A 24,374-nucleotide genomic window follows, 5' to 3' on the forward strand; every position below is an offset into this window, starting at 1 on the left:
ACATCAGCAGTATTTGGGATGTTCTGAACTCTGTTTTACATTTTCATAGCAGTGCCTTGATAACACACACATGACTGATTCTGGGATTTAGCTTTTGTCAGAAACCACTCCATATTGTCCATTTTCAAGGGACTAGTCCATAGAAATGTCTCTCGTATCTAAAAAATCATTTTCCAAGCTCCTGACTCTCTCTTGTATACTTCTCATTTCCTTTCTTATTTTTTTTCTTTTACCCCTCTTAATTCCCTTTTTAAAGTCTTTTATGAGCACTTCCAAGAAACCTCTTTTGGCATGAGACCAATTCTTATCACTCTTTGATATTTCCTCTGTGGACATTCTGTCCTCATTTGAGTTGATGTTTTGGTAGCTTCCTATGGTCAAGATTCTTTTGTGTTTCTTGCTCATTTCCTTTTTTTTTTTTTTTGGTTATTTCCTCTCTTTTTTTACTTTTATGCCGAGCTCTGTTCCTGTGGTAAAGGGGATACTATCTCAAGTTTCCTGTGCAGCTCTGCACCTTGGCTATGAGCACAGGGATGTTTTCAGGGGGTAGCTTTGTCTGTTTTTTTTTTTTTTTTGGGGGGGAAACATCCTGGTTTCCCAGAGTTTGCCTTCTGAGTTGGAACTAAGCTGTCCCACTGATTTGTTCCTCTACTGTGCTAGGACTGAGAGTTGTAGTTGCTGATTTGCTGCAATTAAGAGCCTCTCACCATCTTTACTAGAATTTATCTGAGCCAGACTGAATACTCTTTTCAACCCCAATGAGCCTGACCTTTCTTGAAGTTTTTTCAGTCTATCTTAGGTTGTAAAGTGGTTTCATTCAGTTAGACTCTGTTCAGAGGCTTGGCTTCATTAGGTTTTCAAGGAGAACTGGGAGAGCTCCAGCAGCTTCCTGACTTTACTCCACCATCTTGGCTCCATTCCAAGAAGATCTCATGCCTGAGAAATCAATGGATATCACACTCAGCAACTTTTTTGCCATTCTCTGTTTATCTGTATGTGAATGACTTCTAATAAAATGACTTGCAACCATTTTACTTGCCAATAACTTGTGAATATCAAGCATAATGTGTACTCCAACTTTAAAATTCCTTCCAGTTCAAAACATTTAGAATTTAATCTTTGTAATGTTAAATTTCAAAAATGTGTATATGTTTACTTTAAAAGAAGAAAAAGCCTGCTTTAAATGAGGATGAGGCTGATTCCATGGGGATAGGAAGCAAAATTAAAATCCCATTTCTCTCCCCCCCAAAAGCTTCAAAATATGAACTGATGAAGAAGAAAGAACAAATCCAACATCCATTCCTATTAAAAACTCTTGAGAGTATAGGAATAAATGGACTTTTCCTTAAAATAATCAGTAGCATCTATTTAAAACCAACAGTAAGCATCATATGTAACAGGGACAAACTACAACCATTCCCAATAAGATCAGGAGTGAAACAAGGTTGCCCACTATCACCGTAACTATTTAATATTGCATTAGAAATGCTCGCTTTGGCAATAAGAGTTGAAAAAGAGATTAAAGGAATAAGAATAGGCAATGAGGAAACCAAATTATCACTCTTTGCTGATGATATGATGGTATACTTAGAGAACCCCAGAGACTCTACTAAAAAGTTATTAGAAACAATCCACACCTTCAGCAAAGTTGCAGAATACAAAATAAACCCACATAAGTCATCAGCATTCTTATATTTCACTAACAAAACCCAACAGTTAGAGTTACAAAAAGAAATTCCATTTAAAGTAACTACTGATTGTATAAAATATTTAGGAATCTATCTGCCAAGGGAAAATCAGAAACTTTATGAGCAAAACTACAAAACACTTTCCACACAAATTAAGTCTCATCTAACCAACTGGAAAAATATTAAATGCTCTTGGATTGGGCGAGCAAATATAATAAAGATGACAATACTACCTAAATTAATATATTTATTTAGCGCTATACCAATCAGACTCCCCAAAAACCACTTTGATGAACTAGAAAAAATAACAACAAAGTTCATATGGAAAAACAAAAGATCAAGAATTTCAAGGGAATTAATGAAAAAAATCAAATGAAGGTGGCTTAGCTGTACCAGATCTAAAATTATATTATAAAGCAGCAGTTACTAAAATTATCTGGTATTGGCTAAGAAATAGACTAGTTGATCAATAGAATAGGTTAGGTTCAAAGGACAAAACAGCCAATAACTTTAATAATATAGTGTTTGACAAACCCAAAGATACCAGTTTCTGGGATAAGAATGCACTATTTGACAAAAATTGCTGGCAAAATTGGAAATTAGTATGGCAGAAACTAGGCATTGACCCACACTTAACACCGTACACCAAGATAAGGTCAAAATGGGTTCGTGACCTAGGCATAAAGAATAAGATTATAAATAAATTGGAAGAGCATAGGATAGTTTACCTGTCAGACCTGTGGAAGAGGGAGGAATTTATGACCAAAGAAGAACTAGAGATCACTATTGACCACAAAAGAGAAAATTTTGATTATATCGAATTGAAAAGTTTTTGTACAACAAAACAAATGCAGACAAGATTAGAAGGGAAACAATAAACTGGGAAAACATTTTTACAATCAAAGGTTCTGATAAAGGCCTCATTTCCAAAATATATAGAGAATTGACTCTAATTTATAAGAAATCAAACCATTCTCCAATTGATAAATGGTCAAAGGATATGAACAGACAATTCTCAGACAAAGAAATTGAAACTATTTATAGACATATGAAAATATGCTCCAAATCATTATTAATCAGAGAAATGCAAATTAAGACAACTCTGAGATACCACTACACACCTGTCAGATTGGCTAGAATGACAGGGAAAGATAATGTGGAATGTTGGAGGGGATGTGGGAAAACAGGGACACTGATACATTGTTGGTGGAATTGTGAACACATCCAGCCATTCTGGAGAGCAAATTGGAACTATGATCAAAAAGTTATCAAACTGTGCATACCCTTTGATCCAGCAGTGTCTCTACTGGGCTTATACCCCAAAGAGATACTAAAGAAGGGAAAGGGACCTGTATGTGCCAAAATGTTTGTGGCAGCCCTGTTTGTAGTGGCTAGAAGCTGGAAAATGAATGGATGCCCATCAATTGGAGAATGGTTGAGTAAATTGTGGTATATGAACGTTATGGAATATTATTGTTCTGTAAGGAATGACCAGCAGGATGAATACAGAGAGGACTGGCGAGACTTACATGAACTGATGCTAAGTGAAATGAGCAGAACCAGGAGATCATTATATACCTCAACAATGATATTGTTTAAGGATGTATTCTGATGGAAGTAGATCTCTTTGATAAAGAGAGCTAATTCAGTTTGAATTGATCAAAGATGGGCAGAAGCAGCTACACCCAAAGAAAGAACACTGGGAATAAATATAAATTGCTTGCATTTTTGTTTTTCTTCCCAGGTTATTTATACCTTCTGAATTCAATTCTCCCTATGCAACAAGAAAACTGTTCGGTTCTACACACATATATTGTATCTAGGATATACTGTAACCTATTCAACATGTAAAGGACTGCTTGCCATCTGGGGGGGGGGGAGGGAGGGAGGGGAAAAATCGGAACAGAAGTGAATGCAAGGGATAATGTTGTAAAAAAATTACCCTGGCATGAGTTCTTTATCTAAAAAAAAAAAGTGAATGCAAGGGATAATGTTGTAAAAAATTACCCTGGCATGAGTTTATCAATAAAAAGTTATTTAAAAAAAGTCTTTTGGGATTGCTTTAGATCACTGAGCTATGAGAAGAACCAAGGGGAAAAAAAGAAAGATGAAAGAACAGATTTGATAATGGCTTCAATAATTTAAAGAAAAGCAAAACTGATAGATTACAAGAGCCTGATCAATCCATGACTTCAAATGTCCAGTAGTAGAAGATATTTCTGCCTCTTCAAAAAGATTATACATTTTGAGTTTGTACTGAGAGGGATAGTTATGACTGGCGAAAAAATTCCAAAATGAATAAAGTTTTGTGTTATCCAAACAAAACTATGAGAGTAGAGATAGCAGTTCTCATTAGGCATAACACAGCAAGTATACAGTGAACTGTATATAGTGAGACCAGATTGCCCCTAACATTGCTTTCATAATCTATTATCCAAAACACACACAAACTCAACAACAATCACCTCAATAAAATGTTTGAAAAAGGAATCTTCTTGATAACTTTTTCAATATCAGTTTGCTATTTTCTCTTCTCTGCTTTCTTTTCTATGACTTTAAAGTTGTAGTGACAATTTTTAAAATGGTGCATACTTTTAAAATTCTTTAGGCACAATACTCAACAATGTAAGTGAGTTCTAGAGTGTTCAACTCAACTGCCAGGAAGATGCTGCCTCCAGCCCTGCCTCTGATCTAAATTTTGACTGTTTGGTCCTAGGCAAGTTAAATGATTTGCTAGAGTTCTAATAATCTCCTTAAAAATCTAAATTATACATTAGTATTGACAGAGAGAATTAGAGAAATGCTGGTAAAACTTTAACAATCAACTCTCTGAGTGAGGGATGGGGAGGTAATAGAAAGAAAGTTTAATCTGCATTGCTAACATTTTTTCCATCACTTTATTACGTCCAATGAATCTATCCTTGATTTGTAACATTTGCAGAGAGGTGCAAATACCCAGACTAAACTAATCCCTGTACAGATGCTTCCAACATAACCAATTTCCTCATGTAGAAATTTTTCATATAAATAAAATCCTAGGTCTACTCCTTATCCTAATTCAGTGTATAATGGTGAGATTGATATTCTGATCAGAATAATCATTGGCTACACAAATGAAATACAAGATATCTTAATTTGCAGGGCATAAATTTAGAACTTTTCTTCTATCAAAAATGAAGCTTTCAAAAAAGCCTGTGCCTCCAAGTTTCAGGTAAAAATGAAACCATTTTTTCTAATGATTTCTATTGATATTTTCCTTTTTTGATAGGCTATTGAATATCTTCAAAGAACTGGAATCTTAAATGAGATAAATTGTCACCTCTCAGAGTTTTAATAAATATTTCTTTTAGTAATTATGGGAACATCTGTGATCCTATGCATGTTTTTAAAATCTTTGAGGAGAGAATACTTGAATCTGGCATAATGTTTTAAATAAAATTTAGAGTCAGTAACTTGACCATCAACTAAGCATCATCTTTTCAACTAACTTACTTCACCTTATTGCAAATCTCAGGATGGCATTTATAAAATAATAATAATCACATTTTTTAAAAGACCATTCTACTATTTGAGAGGATAAATAAAAATAAAGATTCTTCAAATCTACCCTTAGTATACTGTCACTAGGGGACAATAGAGAATCTAATCAAAGAAGAAAGATTTTAATTTGCCTGTATAGCTTTTCCACTTGATTAAAACAGTCTTTACCTGGTCACTTGAAGCAACAAAGGCTCATCTCTCCAGTCTGACTTCTAGTTTTTCTTCAGCCTTAATGAATAAGAAAGAGAAAAGAAAGATTTAGCAGGCAATGTCCCTTGTTCATCAGAGCATCAAATTCCAAGTCAAGATTATCCCAATTAGATCTGTGATTCCTTATATTCTGCCTGCCTTTTTTTCCCTTTCTTCTTCTTCCCTCTGAAGAATCACAATGACCTCTCCTACCTGACATTGGACTTAATCTCTATACAATGACTTGTTAGTTAATTAATGGCCCTATTTAAGTTCAGAACTGCCTTAGGTTACAATCAGATGGCTTTTTAGACACAGAACTAAAAGTTGGAGCAGACTTTGAACAGAGAATTAATTAGTTTAATCTCAACAAGTCTTCCTCAACTATGCAAGCCAGATTTGATCTTTCTCTTCTTTAAACCTTTACAGAATCACACACTATGATATAAAATTTGGTATTTTGGAATATGTTATATTTGTGTAAATATTATATATAACATATTATCATATAAGTGTAATTATGTGGTATATCATTATATGAAAATAATATAATATATATACATATGTGTGTGTGTGTATATATATATATACACACACACATACACACATAGGTAATTAGAGATTGATAGATAAATAGATAGATAGACAGAGAGATAGATAGAGATGAATAGATTTGGAGGCAATCAGGGTCAAATAACTTATCCAGCACCACACAATAAGTGTTGAGTGGGTGACTAACCTCAGATTTGAATTCAGGTCCTCCTGACTCAAGGGTCAGGGTTCTATATACTGTGCTGACCCTATCTTATATATTATTTCATATAAATTAGTCTCATCTATGCAGTTTATTGTAAACTCCTAGAGAGCAAGGACTGAGACATAAAACTTCTTTTTATCTTCCAGCATACATAGTAGAGTAGTAATGGTAGTAATAGCAGTCATGATGATGACAGTGGGATGGTGGTGGTGGTGATGATGCTAGTAATAACTAAACTTCCATTTGATGGAGGATCCAGATGAACTATTTTTACTCCCTTGATCTGACCATCTACTATCCACATACCAGTACTTTTCAGCTCCCTTTTATGTGTTGCCTTTATTAGAATGTCATCTTCTTGAGAACAAGGATTTACTTTTCTTTTTGCTTCTATTTATGTTCCCAACACTTCACACAGTGGCTGCTACATAGTAACTACTTGATAGATGCTTGTTGACATGAGTTTCCTGGGTATTTATATAGAGCATTACATATGTGGCATTACATTTGCTTCTCACAATTTTGTAAAAGAGGTGCTAATATTGCATCCTTTTTGTGGATGAAAAAAGTGAAAGGAGAAATCAAGTCTTTAATATGTTAAAATTGGTATGTAACTGAGACAAGTTTGAATTTATATCTTCCCAACTCCAACTCCAACACTTTATCCTCTCTATCATCCAGCTGTTAGATAATAGTTATTTATTGAGGAGAATAATTGAAATACCCTTGAGCTCCCTTTCTTAAAAATCTCATCATTACTGTGTTTCTAATATCATGGCAGAGCCTTATTGCACTCTGCTTCCTGCAACATTTTAAAATTCAAAATTTGTCAACATTCATAACTCTGACTCCAAATTCTAATCTAATAAACATTTATAAAGTGCCTACTAGGTGCCAGGCATGGTGCTAAATGCTAGAGATACAATTAATAAAAAGATAGAATAATAAAACAAAGGGCATATACATAAAACATAACATAAAATAAATTATAAAAATCAAACAACATATATTCTTGCCACCATTTTCTAAAGCTACTACCTCCCCAATTTCCTGGCACTTCACTAGAAACTTCGGGCATCTACAATCTCATTTCAGCTTCAGTCATCTTCAACACATTGAGAGACACAGACAGTTTTACTACCTCTCTATCATCCCATTTTTCACTACTGTGAAAGGAGAGACCCCTAGGGAACTTTAGTGTAGCTCTTGGGAGCCTTGGATTTCTTAGCATGCACTGCTAATGATCATTAATGTCTTGACTCTTCCCCTACTGTTTCCTATACCTGCTCCACAAAGACTATCCAACCTCTAGTCTCTTGATACCTTGTCTGCTCCCAATTTGCTTCTACCAGATCCTCTAGCATCACCTAAGCCAGTGCAATGAGGAGAAAATGCCTTCTGCCTTTAGTTTTTGTACTGGTTAAGCTTGGCTGAATGGAGAAACCTCAGGCTGCTGGTTCAGAAACAAACTTAGTACAATGCACTATTATCTGTTCCCTTCTTTTTCTGACTCAGGTCTTTTTCTTCCTTTAAGACATAGTTCAAATATCCTATTGAATATGAAGTTTTACCTGTGAACCTCCCCTCCTCCCACCTGCTGGTATCTTCCCTCCCAAACTATATTACATTTAACTACTTTGTAGCTTTGTATGTTAATATATGTATGTGTGCTTGTTGTTCTCTTCTTATTAGATGTAATCTTACCAAGAATAGAGATTATTTCATTCTTTGTATCAATGTCTCTAATACCTCTAGCAGTGTCTGACATGTAGTAGATAACTAATTAACTGATCTGGAATCTTCCTACTTGCCATCTCTGCTCCATCCATTCTCCATAAAAACATGCTAAAATCACCATCATATAACAATCATTTGGCACAATTCTTATCCAAGAGCTAAACTTCCTGAGATGAGTAGGCAAACTGAAGGGGAACACAGGAGATGGCCATTAGTGGTGAGAAAATTCTCTGCTCTTCCTTATTATATCATTAATCTATTTCAATATTAGAGGTGTAATACACATGTAATCCTAGATACCGTTGGGGTTTCTGAAGGCTAAGAAAGTTAGTTTCTCTTTGGAATTATCACATTTCTAGTACATTCCAACTTGAGGGCTGGACTAACCAAGTCCACATATAGGAAAATGAAGAACAGTAACAAAAATTGTATGTTTTTTTTTTCCTTCAATATTCTGCTAAAATTTTCAGCCATCAAAGTTATATATATATTAAAATGTTGTAAACCATTAAAAATGAATTTCTTATTCTCCTTTATCCCTTTTAATTTTTTAAAGGATGGCTTTTTATGTTAAACAAGATAGAAATATATGTTAAATCCAATATATGAATACATATTTATTCAATTATTGTGCCACACAAGAAAAAAAAGAGAAGTAAATTCAAGCAAACAACAACAAAAAGAGTGAAAATGCTATATTGTGAACCACACTGTTCCACAGTCCGCTCTTCATCACTGAACAACTAGAACTGGTTTGAATAATCTTATTTTTGAAGAGAGCCACATCTATCAGAATTGATCATCGTATTGTCTTGTTGCTGTTTATAATGATCTCCTGGTGCTGCTCATTTCACTTAGCATCAGTTCATGTAAGTCTCTCCAGGCATTTCTGAAATCGTCCTGTGGATCATTTCTTACACAACAATAATATTCCATAACATTCATATCCCATAACTTATTCAACCATTCTCCAACTGATGAGCATCCATTCAGTTTCCAGTTTCTTCCATAAAGGATGGCTTTCTAGGAAAAGATCATATAAGAAATACAGTGGTAATTGTGAATTGTAAATTGTAAATGATATAAATGTAAATTAACGTATTAACAAAAAAATGAAAAAATTCAGAAATGGAGGTTAGCTTGACCATGCTAAAAATAATTAACTAATTAGCTATAAAGGTAACTATATTTGTGTGTGTGTGTGTGTGTGTGTGTGTGTGTGTGTGTGTAGTATTTAGTACTATATATCTGACTTATAAATATAACTAACTATATATACTTAATTCTATATGAATATATTTTAGTTTAATGTGATCATAGTAACATTATAATACTTGATTATTTGCTTCTGAACTTCCTTTAAAAAAAAGTTAACTTCATATTTGCTTTAATTAAATATATAGGTATATTTATATATAAATATATAGGTATATACACATACATACATACATAAACACACACATATAACCCTAATATATATTCATACACTAGGAAAAAAACAATACAAATTACTTTATTCAGTCATTCATTTCTTACTTGGGTGCTACATATATATGCCCTTTTCCTAAAAGAAGTATAAATTAGATCCAGGACAGCTAGGTTTTAAGATGGAGCAACATCTAAATATCATGATCTCAAAAGTTTAAGGAATAACAAAGCAGGCTTTGGGAAGTCAAGGGAAAGACAGAGATCACTACACCCTGCAGGATAAAATAGGACATGCACTGAAAATAAATTTCCCCTCAAAAGAGAAATTTAAATCAAGATAAGTTTCACCTTACACTCAAAAAAAGACAAAAAAGATAGGAATATTGAATATGTAATTGATTACATAAAGATTAGTTCACTAATACACTGTTGGTAGACTGCAAAATCATCCAATCATTCTGAAAAGAAATTTGGAAATATGCTAAGAACATGATTAAATTATCTGTACTGACTGAATTCTCACTAGCAACTATGCTTTCAAAGGTAGTTATAGAAGAAAAGATTAGTCCTGGTTATCCAGATCCCTATTAAATTGATTAAACCAAAACAACAAACAAACTTAACATAGATATTTTTTTAAATGAACAAAACAAAATTGAAAAATGAAGAATAATTCCTAAATAATTCCAAAATACCCACAAGCAATCTTCATAGAAAAAAAAAAAAAAACAGCTATCCCATAAGACCAATTAGAATTCCTAGAATAAAATGGTGCAAGAATTGGAACACAAGTTTAAAATTGTCTTATAAATAAAATAAGTACCCTAAAGAATTAGAAAATAAGTGAGAACTATTGAAGAAAGATTTGGAAAAAGTATTTGTAGATTGTTACATGAGGTACAAATGTTTGCCTAAGTAACAAATGTACTAAAAAATAGAATAGCTAAAATAGAAGCTAATGGCTTCATGAAACAAGAAATATTAAAAAATAAAGTGAAAGGATTGGGAAAAAAAAGAAAAAAATCTAAGATTGTCGATTAGTCAATAATGTATGAATGTAGCAATAGTCCCATTTAACTCAGATCCAAAACAAGGCAAGGAACTTTCAAAGTTCATACAGAAATATCCCTTGGTGATCACACTTGGCCCAGAATCAGACCATTTTAGAAAAACTCAAGGCTTGCCCTTCCCCAAGCTGCAAGAGTCTGGAGTAACATAAAATTTAATACTTTAAGAAAGCAGCAGTAGCACCAACCAAGACATTCATTCCTTTCAGAAGTCCACAAAACCTGGATCTAATATAAAGTCCAAAGTCAGAAAGTAGGCTACAAAAAGGAACAACCAAACTAACAAGCAAAAAACAAAATAGAATTTCACCATAAAAAGCTGTTATGATGACAGAGACATTCAAAGCACAAATCTAGCAAAAGAAAATGACTCCTAAACATCTACAGGCAGTCTCATAGACTGAAACATAGAAAAAATAGAATTAGCATGAATTCAACTAGAATTCCTAGAAGAGATGAAGCAAGAGTCTTTTAAAAGAGTTTAATTTTTTTAACAAATGAAATGAATGTTTTTATGAAAAATAGGAAAAGAGATAAGGATTATCAAAGAATTGGAAAAAGATTTAATGACGTGGCACAATAACAAATTCCCTGAAAATTAAAATGGACCAAACAGAAGCCAATAATTGCAAGAGAAAATAAGAAATATTAAGAACAAAGCTGAAAGGCTGAATATAAAATAGAAGAAAACATAAGGTATCTCATTGCACAAACAGATTTAGCAAGAAAAAAATCACTAGAATATGTGAAAGCTATGAGTAAAAAAAACAACCTGGGGATTATATTTTAAGAAATCTTAAAAGAAAATTGTCCAATTAGCACAAGAGGATAATGTGAAATAATCCAAAGGTCTCCCTTGAAAGAGACAGCAAATGAAAACTTTGAGGTATGTCATAACCAAAATTCAAAGCATTCATGTAAAAGAAAAAAAATTGTAAGTTGCTAGAAAAATTTTAAGTACTAAGGAACTACAATCAGGGATCATATAAAATTTAGCAACTACCACTAAATATAAAGGAGCACAGAATATGAAATAGGATATCACAAAAAGCAAAATGCTTTCGATCAAAAATAAACTTCCCCAAAAACGAAGTATAATTCTATAGTTCAAAAAATGCTCTTTTAATTTACATTGTATTTAACTGATGCAGAATGAAATGAGCAGGACCAGGAAAACAAGTTATGCAATAATGATGACTTTGTAAAAACAAGTAATTTTGAAAGACTTCAGAGATATGAAAAATGCAATAACTGACCTTGATTTTAAAGGATTATTAAAATTGTAGCTTACCTCCTGATATAGAAGTAATGGACTAAATATGCAAAGTGAGATGTGTTTTGGACATGACCAACATGGGAATGTGTTTCAGTGTTTTGTTTAACTATGCATATTAGTTGCAATGTTTTTTTCAGATAGGAAAAAAAAGTAGGAGGTAGAGAAAATTAACAAATTCTTGTTAATTGAAAACATAAAGATTTAATACACACCAAAATATTTATTGGTTCACTTCCTGTTGAAACAAAGAACCAAAAACAAATTGGATTACTATTATTTGAGTAATAGGTAAGCATATTGTATTACATTTATCTAAGAAATATTGCTATTATAATTATTATATTATATTATAATTATAATGTTATAATTATTAATATGACTATAGAAAGACATGGGAGAGCATATGAATTATTCCATAATGAAATGAGAAAAACTATAAAATTTATACACAATACCTATAAGAATGTATATTTAAAGAACAACAACAAACAAAAACAAAAAAGATGAAACTGAAGTGAAATTATTATAACCAAGTTTGGCAGTGAAAAAGAGATGAGAATATACCTTTTTTTGCAAAGGTGGGAGACCATGATGTAGAAAAAAATGAATATAGACAAATAAATTAACAAACAGTTAAGAGTTGACTGTGAGTGGTGCTAAGCGTTGGGGATACAATGAAGAAAAAAATACAGTATCTTCAAGGAAATTATATTCTAAAAACAGATACAATTTCTGAATTATGTTCATTACTATAATTTTTTCTCTTTTTTTTTTTATTAAAAGGGATGGCTACCAACTTGGTTGGGAAATATAAATTATGTGAAAATGAAAGACATAAATAATTTTTAATAGAAAACAAATCTCATCTAGTTAAAAATTTTAACAAAGTCAGGGCCTTTTTAGAAGTACACATACAGAGATAGGGAAGGGGAATTTGGAGATATCTATTTATCCATTTAGAGCCTTGATTCAGTTCTACTTATAATTAGAAAAATAGGATTGAATGGAGCCAGTTGGAAGAAGAAGTGGAACAAAGTAAGAAGGGAGATTCCAACCCTTTATACAACTGGAAGCAGAAATAGAGGAATAGAAGAATCACTCAGAGAGATATCAGTACTTAGGACTTCAAGCCCCTTAGGGTACTGGAAAATTGGGAGTTTAGTAGCAATGAGAGAACTGTGTTTGTTTATTTATATTCCAGCGAATGCTTTGTTTTGATCACCTAAAAGATTACAGGGCACAGAATGATCATCAAGGGCTCCCTTTTTTGTGAAGAAAACAAGCCTTTGGGCTAATCTAATTTCATTGACAGATTGAAGAACCTGGTAGATTCAGGGTGTTAGTATGATGGGAAAAAACTAATCAGGACTATACTATTATAATTGCGATGCTCTGAAGAAAAAAGCCAGAACCTTTATGGTTAAATCCTAGCTGAAGGGGACGAGGGAGTAATGTTGTGGATATAGCAGAGGCTCACTACAAGAAAACAGCATCAGGGACTTTGCACTATAATTGATAGGACAATTGTTCTAGACTAAGGCAGAGGAATGCAGTTTCTGAATAAAAGCAAGCGAAAGTCCATACATATCTCTATAACTGTAGATAAAGATAAGTAGATGCAGGTATCTATATATCTATATCTGTTAATATATCTATAGATATGGGAGGGGGTCAGGATAAGGGATGAAAGAGAACAGGCCACCTGCTTCTGTCAGGGTAGACAAAAATCAGAACACCCTCACAGTACCAAAATAATAGTCTGAAAATTTAAATAAACTGGAAGATTTTAAATGAGGAAGAAGAGGGTTCTTCACCAGGGACTAGTGACTAGATGTCCCATCCATTTCTAATTCTAGCATTTAGCACAATGACTGACACATAATTGGTGCTTAATAAATATTTATTGATTAAAAATCTGTGATCCCTTGAAATAAGAAAACCCAGATGGAGCCAGAACAGGAACTGAAGAAATTGTCTTCTGAAGATTTTCTTTGTCAGACATTTGGATTGTACTAATATGTCTGCCATTATTTTCTGTGACAGTTCTTGACTAGTCTTATATGGTCATAGGCAGTAGCCCTCATTCACAGTAGAATATAGAAGTCCTTTTTGCTGCCTCAGAGGACTGAGAAGCTATAGCCTCTTAACTCTTCCTTTCCTTTTTTTCTAGCATTCTGTGTTGTTAAGCATTGACTCAGGTGGCAGGTGACCTATGCAGGTCCTTAAAGGGGGTCATTAGATTTGTGAGAGTCAACCTAGAGATAGAATGTTTCCTAATTTATTACTGAGTTATGTTCTTTTAAAAGAGCTGGAAATTACTGGGATGCCCATCAAGAGGGAATGGTTGAAGAGGTTGTAGTATATGATAGTGACGGAATATTACTGCACTATAAAAAATGATAAACTCAATGATCTTGGGAAAAAATAGAAAGACTTGCAAGAAATAATGAAGAATAAAATAAACAGAACCAAGAGAATATTATATGCAATAATAGCAATATTGTTTTAAGAATAACTTTATACAAATAAGCTACTTTGACTATTATAAAAACTCAAATTAATTATAAAGGATATATGAAAAGAGACTATTCAACTCCAAAGAAAGAATGGATAAATAGTAGTATATATAGAATGTTTCATATTTTATGTGTGTGTGCACTTACGTTTATGTGCATGTATATATGCATATGCATATGTATATCATGATATAACAGACACGATTAGGCTGTGTGTGCGTGTATATATATAGTTGGGGGTGAATTTCTGTCTAGTGGTAGCCATCTCTAAGGTAAGTGGTAGGGAAATAGAAAAAAAAAAGAACTTTATATGATAACATTGTTGTATATTTAAAAGGAATAGCAAGTTGTACATCATATATATGCAATCATTTTAATATAATGTTATAGAAATGCTTATATTATTCCTTAAATTAAAAATAAAATAATTTTTAAATGTTGTGTTCTTTTAATCCCTTGTTAATAAAGTTGGCTTTTATTACATTTTATGATCCACAGATACCTCTTTGTGCTTCACCAGCCCCCCATCCCAAGCCAAAATCACTACACTGGCCAAGGTTAAATCTGTCCTAAAATACCTTCTTCATATCTCTGAACAGTCAAGTGCCAAAAGGTAAAAGAATTGAAAATAATAAGTTGAGGTGAAGTCAATCTGAAATGTAAAATAAACATAACAAAATGGGCTGTCTTGTATATAGGGATTGGGTTTTTTTAAATGCTTTCACATCAATTATCTTGTTTTAAAGAATATGTATAATAGGTACATAGCTAAAAAAAAAAATCTTCCCTATTTCTATAGTTTAAAGACTTCCAATCTTTCTGGGTCCAAGGGAATTGAGGTGTAATTGAGTTGGAGATGTGCTATTGTTCGATGCTAATGTTGTCTGAGAAGAGAAATGAAGGCCTTGAGAGGAGATTCCCTAAGGTAGAGAGAGAAATGGGATAGAATGTCAGGGACAGTGCTGGTGAGCCAAGATGAGATTGTGGGAATTGCAGGATGGTGGAAAGAATTGTTAATTAGCTTGGGACTTTAAGAAAAGCAAGAAAAGAAATTTGGGTGAACAGGGAAAGAACTTAGAATGAACTGACAGATAGTGGCAAAGAGAAAGTAATAAATCCACTGAAAAGTTTCAGAATAAGGAAAACACAAGAATCGTTGGTGGACAGTCATGAAATCCAGAGAATAGTCTATGTTTCCAGAGCAGAGAAAGAGAAAGAAAACTTCATCCTTCCTCTTCTGAAAGAGTTCAACATCTTTTCAATTGTAATTCTTGCCCTCAATAACACAAGATTTCCATATACATGTATATACATTCCTACAAACACTCAAGCTTTTAACTTTACAATCCTCAAAATTGTCATGATACCCTCTTCCACTTCATTTCAGCCACATACAGGGATTATCACAATCTTTGATTTTGCCATGACATGTTCCATAGACAAGAATTTAAAATTCTCATCTCTGATTACAAATTCATGTCATTTTCCCACTCCTCTCTCCCTCTCTCTCCCTCTCTCCGTCTCTCTCACTTACTCCCGAAATTATTCTCTGTCCTCATCATAAACATCAATTCTTCTACACTTCAATATTTTCTAAAGCCATTACCTTTCCCCTGATTTTATTGATTTCCTTCACAATATTGATTCTATAGGTAATCAAAAAAAGCACTTATTATGAGCCATGAACTATGCTAAGCACTTTACAAATATTATCTTCTTTGATTTCCACAGCAACTCATGAGGTAGATGCCATTATTATCCTCATTTTACATTGATGAAAATGAGCAGTTTAGAGCAGTTAAATGATTTGCCTAGGGTCACAATAGCTGGAAAGCCTCAGATTTGAATTCCTAGTTTCCTGATTCCAGGTTCAGTGCTCTAACCACTTTGCAGTCTCCTACCATTAGCACTCTTTTCCTCTGGGACTCTTCTGATTGAAGGGGAAAGTGAAAAACTCCTTCCTAAACCTCCAATTAAGGACAATGCCCAAACTAGACAGTTTTTCATTTCTACAAAATTGGCACTCCTTTCAATTTCTCCATCATTAATTCTTCACACCAGGTAACTCACCCTTTCACTTGATTTTTGTGTGTTGTCTTCCCTCATCAGATTGTAAACTCTTTGAGGGCAGTGGATGTATTTCTTTTTTATATTTGTATCACCAGAATTTAGCAAAGTCTCTGTGGTGTTTGAAGGTATTTAATGAATGTTTATTGAACAATTACTCTAGTATTTCTCCTTAATTGATTATCTATCTTATTCCCTCAGACTGTTTTTCTGAACCTCTTCTTCTCTTCTCAGACCTCCCACAAAAATTCTTCCCACTTTTCAGAGGAGGAGCTTGCTTCATTTTATTGGGAAGATAAAGGTAATTTCCTTAAGATTTTTCTTCTCCATTTATATTTCAAAACACCTTACACCATCTCTATTCTCTCCTTTCTAATCTCTGAAGAGTTGTCCTTCTCTATGCCAAATACAAATCTGCTAATTGATTCCATCCTCTTATGTATCCTCTGGCAGATTGATCCCATAAGTATCCCCAATATCTCTATCTCCTAACTTTTCCTTGATGGTTACATAGCCAGGTTTCCTCATTCTTAAAAAATTCCCACTTGAACTTATGATCCTTTCAAGTCATCATCCTCTATCTCATCTCCCTTCAGAACCCAACTGCTAGAAAACTTTTTTTATTTTCCATCCCTTCATTTTCATTCACTATTCAAAGGCAAAAAGTTGTCTGTGGGGATAAAGTGGAAATTGTTGTCATTCATGTCTACCTGCCATTCAATGACTCCCAAACTCTGCTCCCAATTTATCTCCCCCTACCCTGAATACAATGAACTCTACTCATTTTCACAAAACTCCCATGATTTATTCTGTAATCTCATTATTAATTATATGTTCCTGTTCTACCAAGTTCAAGTTTTATCTCTGTAATTCTTTTTCAAGCTTTCAGTGACCATTCTGACTTATAATCTGTCTTTACAATAAAGTTCTATAGAACTGATTCTTTATACTTGAGATACTTCTAATATTTCTACCCTCACTTCAATGGTCTATAGATTTGTGTCCTGTAGGTGGCTAAAAAGAACTCCTCTAAACTCAACACATCTACTAGAAAATATAAAAATTTGGCTCTGTCTTTGGATCAGGAAGTCATCAACACTATTTGTTAGTCTTGATTTTCCGATTTCCTGCATTTCATCTGATTTCACTAATGGCATCCATCTGTTCTCTTTTATGTCTTATTTGCTCATCTGGGCTATACACTTTGTCTTCTTATATTCATGGAACTTCCCATTTCTAGCCATTCTTCATTGCTATCCAGATTCTGATGTTATGGCATTGTTGAGGAAACCATTATTTAAAGTCTGCTCTACTGGGTTGAAGGTATGTATAAAGAGTTTAGAAGTATAAATTTAGGATAATTGAAATTAGCGAAAATGAACACATTTGTGTCTGGGTATTGCATTTCTTTAGCAATGACATCACATGCTATTTTCTCAAAATTAACATATAAATTTAGATAATTGTTTTCTATCTATACTATCATTCTAATTAATATTTTATATTTTAATACTGTAATGCCAGAGAAACTGAGGTAAGATAGAGATTAGAGAGTTTTTAATATTTTATTAATTGGACAGTTTAATTGATTGACTAGACAGGACTCTCGTCTTAAAGTATCCAGTGGCAAATGTGAGAATCCTAGGTTTTTATATAGGACTCTAGAAACAAAGGAGAAAGAAAAGAGAGGGAAGTTTCAAGGCCATAAATTTGATTCTAAAAGGATGGGGGGAAAACTAGGAAGCCAGAATCAGGACATTTGAATAAATAGAAATAAAGATGTTAATGAGGTATCCGAGATAGTATTATCTTTTGGAATGTTTAGAGGGGGTAGTACCATAAATTCTTGATGACAGAAGGAGTTAGGAGCCAGGAAGTCTGAACTCCCCCTTATCTTGAGTCTCACATTGACAATTTATAACTTTAGAGCAAGTGGCCCTCAGTTTTAATGAACCAGAGTGCGGTTTTGCAAGTAAGGGGATTGAGGCAGAACAATTTAGGGAGAGTGAGGCAGAACCAATTAGGAAAACTAAGTCAGGACAATTAAAGAGAACTGTGGCACAACAACACTTAATTAAGAGATCCCAATCTTATGTGTTATTATAATTCCATTGGTGTTAAAACCACCAGGACTTCAAGTCAAAAACTTCATTTGACTTGGTTGAGACACTTATTAACTGTGTGATCATGAAGAAGCTAATTAATCATTGAGAGCACTATTTTTCTTTTCTGTAACATGTAGGCAATACTTATGCTACCCATTTCACAATGTGGTAAGGAAAACATTTTGTCAACTTTTAGGTATTAACTTATATAAGTATAAAAACTAGTTGGTATCAGTGATATAATTATCAATACCCAAGAAAATCTCATTATCTGATCCATAATTTATAATTTAATTCTCTACCATCAAATGATGTGTGTGTGTGTGTGTGTGTGTGCATATATATATATATAATGCCAAGAGGGAACTTTCTGTTTTTTGGAAAGGATTCTTTGAAGTCTAATCCTTTGAATTAACAGCAACCAACACAAATGGCACAAAGAGAAGACCATTCTTTTTGAATAAAAGTCTCTAGGTTCAAATCAGGCTGTCCTAGTTCTACCTTTTTGACTTAGAATAAGTCAAAACATCTCTAGGCCTAACTTGTTTCTTCTGTAGAATTAGAGGATTGATTGAGATCACTTTAAAGTCCCTTCCAGAGCTAATTTGTAATGTTATTACTCATATGATTCTTTGCATTATTAACAAATATTTTAAGTATGTATGCAGTTCTATTACATGCTTTTTGAAACCTCAGATGAGGTAACCAACAGTCTCAATTTCACCATCTGTTAAACAAGAGGATTCTACTGTGACAATAGTGGGAAAATTACTAATTTCAGAGTCAATATTGCAGCATATTATCTTGCTTCCAATACCATTTCTTTGAAGCTGGGTATATCATTTAATTATTCTGGGCCTCAGTTCCACAATTACAAAATTAAGGCACTAAACTAGAAGAACTTTGAGGTCTTTCCACTTCTAAATTTATGAAAAATAATTCTGCCTGTCTCTTCAACTAAATCATATGTTCTGTGAAGTACTGCTAGAATCTGGTCTCTTCATATTCCTAAGAGCACCTAACATGATGGTGTGAATACAATTAGTGTACATTGCCATTATCCTAGATATGATTCTGAAGTTGAGAGAGGCAAATAGAGGGATCTTCAAACATGGTGATTGCTGAAGACAGCCTCACTTAACAAAAGTTGGAAATTCTGTAGTAAGGCTGAGGAACAGGCAAATCTGGGAAGTGAATATTTAAACAGGAGAGTCAGAGAGCACAGAGAATATTAAGATACAAGAGTAAGTAGGCATTCTTCTCCAGGTTGCACTGCAGACTTCTTCTACCCATGCCCCCAACTTTTTATACTGAAACTTTACTCTATCTCTTCTTGGAATTCACATGCTAAAAGTACCCTCCACACCTGCAGACCATACCTCTTTTTAGAAGGCGCCACTCCGAACCTTCATTTAAGGAGGGCACTCAGCCCAGTCATATCTCATTCCTTCCATATTGCACTCTAAACTTTCTCTATTATATCCTTGTAATAAGTATTTTTGTTTTTTTTTTACTTCCTCACCTCTCCCTCTGCTCTAGTTGTCATATATTTTATGTTTCACCCCCCTCCAGTGTAAAATTCTTAAAGACAAGGTCTATCTTGGTTTTTATTTCTATTCCCAAATAGAACAACGTTTTGCACATGGTAAGTGCTTAATAAATGCTTGTTGTTGTCTTTATTGTTATATTCCAGGAAAGAGTCATTTTGGGGATAGTTGAAATGTGGGGGCCTTTTAATTGCTTCTAATAAAGCTAAGGTAGCAGCTCCCTTTGGTTTTTCAAGGAATACTTCTCAGTTAGGTATTGTACCCAGCTGAGCAGGATACAGTAAGTACAGGAATGAACAAATTAATGAATAAATGAATAACAGCAGTGAACAGTGTTGTAAGAGCAGGTGATGATGTGTCTTACCAATCAAAGAAACTGAAAAAAAAACACTAGGAACCCTTATTGAGAAATGAAATGGGACGAAAGCATTAAAATGGTACCAATTCTTAGTCTTCCACTGGTAAGAAACCAGCAAGTTAGAAGAAAGTAAATCTTCAAAAAACTTTAAATGTATACAACTGCTAAAATTACTATTAGAAAACTTTTTTCTCTAAAGGTCCCAGAGTGGTTACAAATAATGTCGTTGACCAAATATGTAAAATGCAATTTGCCACCAAAAGTCAAGATTTAATCTGGGAGAGGCAGTCTAGCCAGCATTAAATAATGACAAAGATATCACAAATAAGAGAAAGAAGTATCAGTTTATTAAAAAGTAATCTGCAAATGGAGAATAGATGATACCAACAGAGAATGCTAAAGCTTACTGAGGTAAAAACAAACTGTATGCACAGAATATAAACTGTAAAGTATCTCAGAAACCATCCAATTTAACCCCTATGTGAAATTAAGTCCCTTCTATGACATACTTGATAAATGTTCATCTAGCCTTCAAATGAAGGTTTCTAGAAAAGAATGCATTAATTCTCAAGATGGCCCAGTACTACTTATTGATAGTGCTATTAGAAAGATTTCCCTTACAATCAAGCCTAATTTTCTCTGCAACTTCCACCCATTATTCCTACTTCTGATCTCTAGGGCCATGCAGAATGAACCAAATCATTCTTATACATGACTGCCCTTCAAATACTTGAAAACACAGCTCAGTTTTATATTCTCCAAACTAAATATCTTTACTTGCTTCTATCAATCTTCATACAGCATGCCTTGCCTTTTATCGCCCAGGTTAATTTCTCTGGATAGTCTCTAGTTTATTAAGGTATTTCTTCAAATGAGGCACAAAGAACTGAATATAATGCCCAAATTTTAGCAAATCAGAACAAAGGAGACTATTAGTTCCCTAGTCCTGAATAGTATGTCTCTTTTTATCAATAGTAAATCTCATTTGTTGTTGGGTTTTTTTGGTTTTGTTTTTTGTTCTTTTATATCATACTATTGACTCATGTTGAGATTGCAATCCACTAAAATTCCCATAATTTTTAACTGAACATCTATTTTGCCATTTTGTAATAATATACTTGTAAAAATTGATTTCTTAAACTCAAGTTTAAGTTTAGGCTTTACATTTATAGCTATTCTGTTTTAGCTTACTTGATTCAGCCTAGTTTTCTCAATAGTCAAGATACATTTTTTTAATGCTGACAGCACTTTTCAATAAGTGAGCTATTCTTTCCAGGTTTATAATCATCTGCACATTTGATAATCATGTCATGTAGCTTTTTTTATTCAAATCTGATAAAAATCTTTAATAGCATGGAGACAAGAATAAGTCACTAAGGCCCTAGAGATCTCCCTGTTAGTTTATACTGTCCTATTAATTACTGTTCTTTACATCTCTGAATTTTACTAACTAGAGTATAATCCAGTCTAAATCTCTCCAATTTTACTTATCAACTAGAAAAGAGTGAAAGACTTTGTCATATGTCAAATAAATTGAAGTAAACCAATATTTATGTTGATATTTATATTTGTATAATTTATACTACAGTTTTTGTTTATATCTTTAGATATCATAGTATTTTCTGATCTTTCCATCTGCTTGATATCCTTGTTGAAAAAAGAAATGAGTTTTGCCTGGATATGCTTTTGGTGAGACTTTTCTGGATTTCTGGAATCATCATTGCTTTACTTTATAGATGTTTACTATCTCTTTAATACTGTTTTTTAAAAATTATAGCAGGAATCAAGGTAAAGATAATGGCCTGTAGCTTACAATCCTACCATCTTCTTTCTTTTTTTTTAATTGGGGCAACATTTGTCTTTCTTCTATCCTATACATATCTTGTCATTCATTCAGAGATCCCTGACATACACGTGGAAAATATCTTGACTATCAAAAAACTGGGAGGAATTAAATTTTTTCTTCAATATTTTATTCTTAAGAGTTTTCTACCTATCCCGGGCCAATATCTCCTATAACATTTTACTCCATAGTATAGAGAGTCATTCAGTTCATGATGGCTATGTCTTTTAGCTTAACTTTCCCACATTTTTGGAAAATAATGAGGTCAGATTAATTATGTTTTATGAATAGAAACTGATACATTTTAATTGTAGTCATATCAGACAGGCACAGAATGAGGAACAGTAAGAAATGTGGAATACTAAATTGTCATCAGCCATACCTGAGCAGGTTCAAATATTGGTCCATAATGCCCTTTACCACAATTGAAAACAGGATGAAACACTGAAATATCAAACAATATTTATATAAATTACCTTAAAATCCTGGGCAAAGCTATCTTAAACTGTAATATAGTCAGGGTTTTTGAATTTACAGTACTTATTCAATGCCAAAAGAAGTATAAGATATCATAATAAGTTATGGGATTACAATCAGCTCTGTTCTTAGGGAGCATATATTACAAAGGGCAGGTAAAATACGTGGATAAATTAAAAACAAACAACTTAGAATGAGTGCATAGGAATAATGAAAGTATAGCAAGGCACTATGATATCTGAGGATAAAATCTCTTCCAACAGAAATGAGAGAAAGCTTCCTGGAAGAAATGGCACATGAATGAATTAACAAGTGAATGAGTGAAAATAGGGAAAGTATTTTTAAATACTTTCAATGTATCAAGTACTGTGAGAAAGGGTGGGTGTACAAATTATAAAAATAGTCCCTTATCATAATGAAGTTACAATCTAATTAGGAAGGCAAACTATATGAGGAGGGGGAAATTGCTCAGGAAAGGGAGTAACACTCTGGAAAGTCACAAAACAAAGGATGGGGGGGGGGGAATAGGCAAGTAAACTGATACAGGTTTTCCAGAGACCATGTTAGTATTAATTTGAATATAATTGTCAGTGAAAGTGGCAGAAAGTGGAAGAAAGGGGAAAACAGGAGAATATTTGGGTAAAGAGGAATCAGCACATTGAACTGAATGGATTGAATTGGGATTGAATTGAAGGAGTTTCAAAAGGCAGAGATGGGAGTGATGTATTCCAAGCTAAAGTCACAAAGGCAGGGAAGCCTGGTTCATGTTCAGAAAATGGTGAGTTATCCAATTTGGCTCAAGTATAGAATATATAAGAAGTACTAGTGTGAAAAAAGCCTGGAAGGGCAGGCTATAGCCAAGCTCTGGAGTTATTTGAATACTAGACAGTTTGAATTTATTCCACAGAAAATAAAAATTCATTGAATGTTTTTAATTAGAAAAGTGATTTATTCTATGCAGGATAAATGAACAGAAAACAAGAAAACCTATAAATAGTGTAACAGGTGTGGCTTCCTCTTCAATCTTCCAAGGTCTGAGACATCTCCTTGGTGGGAAGGAATTTATGTTCACTGTGGGTTTGGGGATGAACATATATGAAAGCCTGCACCTGTGTGAATTTTGGGAACAACAAAAGACAGTAGACATAGTGGAGAGACTGTATGAGACCAGGTGTTCACCATAAACAGAAAGGACATCCGCAAGAGATGGAGTCAAGAAGGCAGAGTAAAGGTAAGGCAGAATAAAGCCTGAACTCCCTCTCATACCCCTCCAAAGATTTTCAAATGATGAATAGAAACAAATTCTAGAGTGGCAGAATATACAAAAAAACAGTGAAACAATTTCCCAGTCCAAGAAAATTTGGAAGGTCAGCAGGTAAGTTCCATTGCACCAATATAAGAGAAAAGCAAAGTCCAGCAAAGGACATGCAAACATAGATCTGACCCCAGCAAACCAGGAGCAGGACTCAACGCAAAAGAATCAGTGGGAATCAAGGCAGGGAGAATCTCTAACTCATAGATAGTAAAGAGATCAAACAACTAGTCAAAAGGAGATTTAGAGGTGCCTTTGTTAGCACAGAAATAGCATTCTGTTGTATTGCCTATACTTGTATAAGGTTCACAGTCCTGGATCTTAGTCTCAGTGCAAGGAAGAGCACCAGCACAGCAGAGCTTATGGCTGTAAAGTGTACAGACCCTGGTCACAGATCCAACCTTGAAAAGAATGCATGTGGCCATTCACAAACCAGTACATAGGACAGGAGAGGAGTAAACACACCT

At 33.6% G+C, this 24,374-nt stretch overlaps 1 long non-coding RNA gene across 2 annotated transcripts in view; it reads left to right on the top strand.

The window, feature by feature from the left end:
• Positions 1 to 4,827: 4,827 nt before the first annotated feature.
• Positions 4,828 to 24,374, top strand: part of LOC127554094 (uncharacterized) — a 29,753-nt gene continuing 10,206 nt past the window's right edge. Inside the window, exons 1-3 of one of the 2 annotated variants that reach the window (XR_007951896.1) lie at positions 4,828 to 4,899; positions 8,070 to 8,128; positions 14,697 to 14,811. This is a non-coding gene — a long non-coding RNA (uncharacterized LOC127554094). Of the gene's footprint in view, positions 4,900 to 8,069; positions 8,129 to 14,696; positions 14,863 to 24,374 lie in introns of those variants that run through there. The other variant, XR_007951895.1, reaches the window with a different exon arrangement.

This window comes from Antechinus flavipes, chromosome 3 (genome assembly GCF_016432865.1).
Source record: "Antechinus flavipes isolate AdamAnt ecotype Samford, QLD, Australia chromosome 3, AdamAnt_v2, whole genome shotgun sequence".
Lineage (NCBI taxonomy): Eukaryota > Metazoa > Chordata > Mammalia > Dasyuromorphia > Dasyuridae > Antechinus > Antechinus flavipes.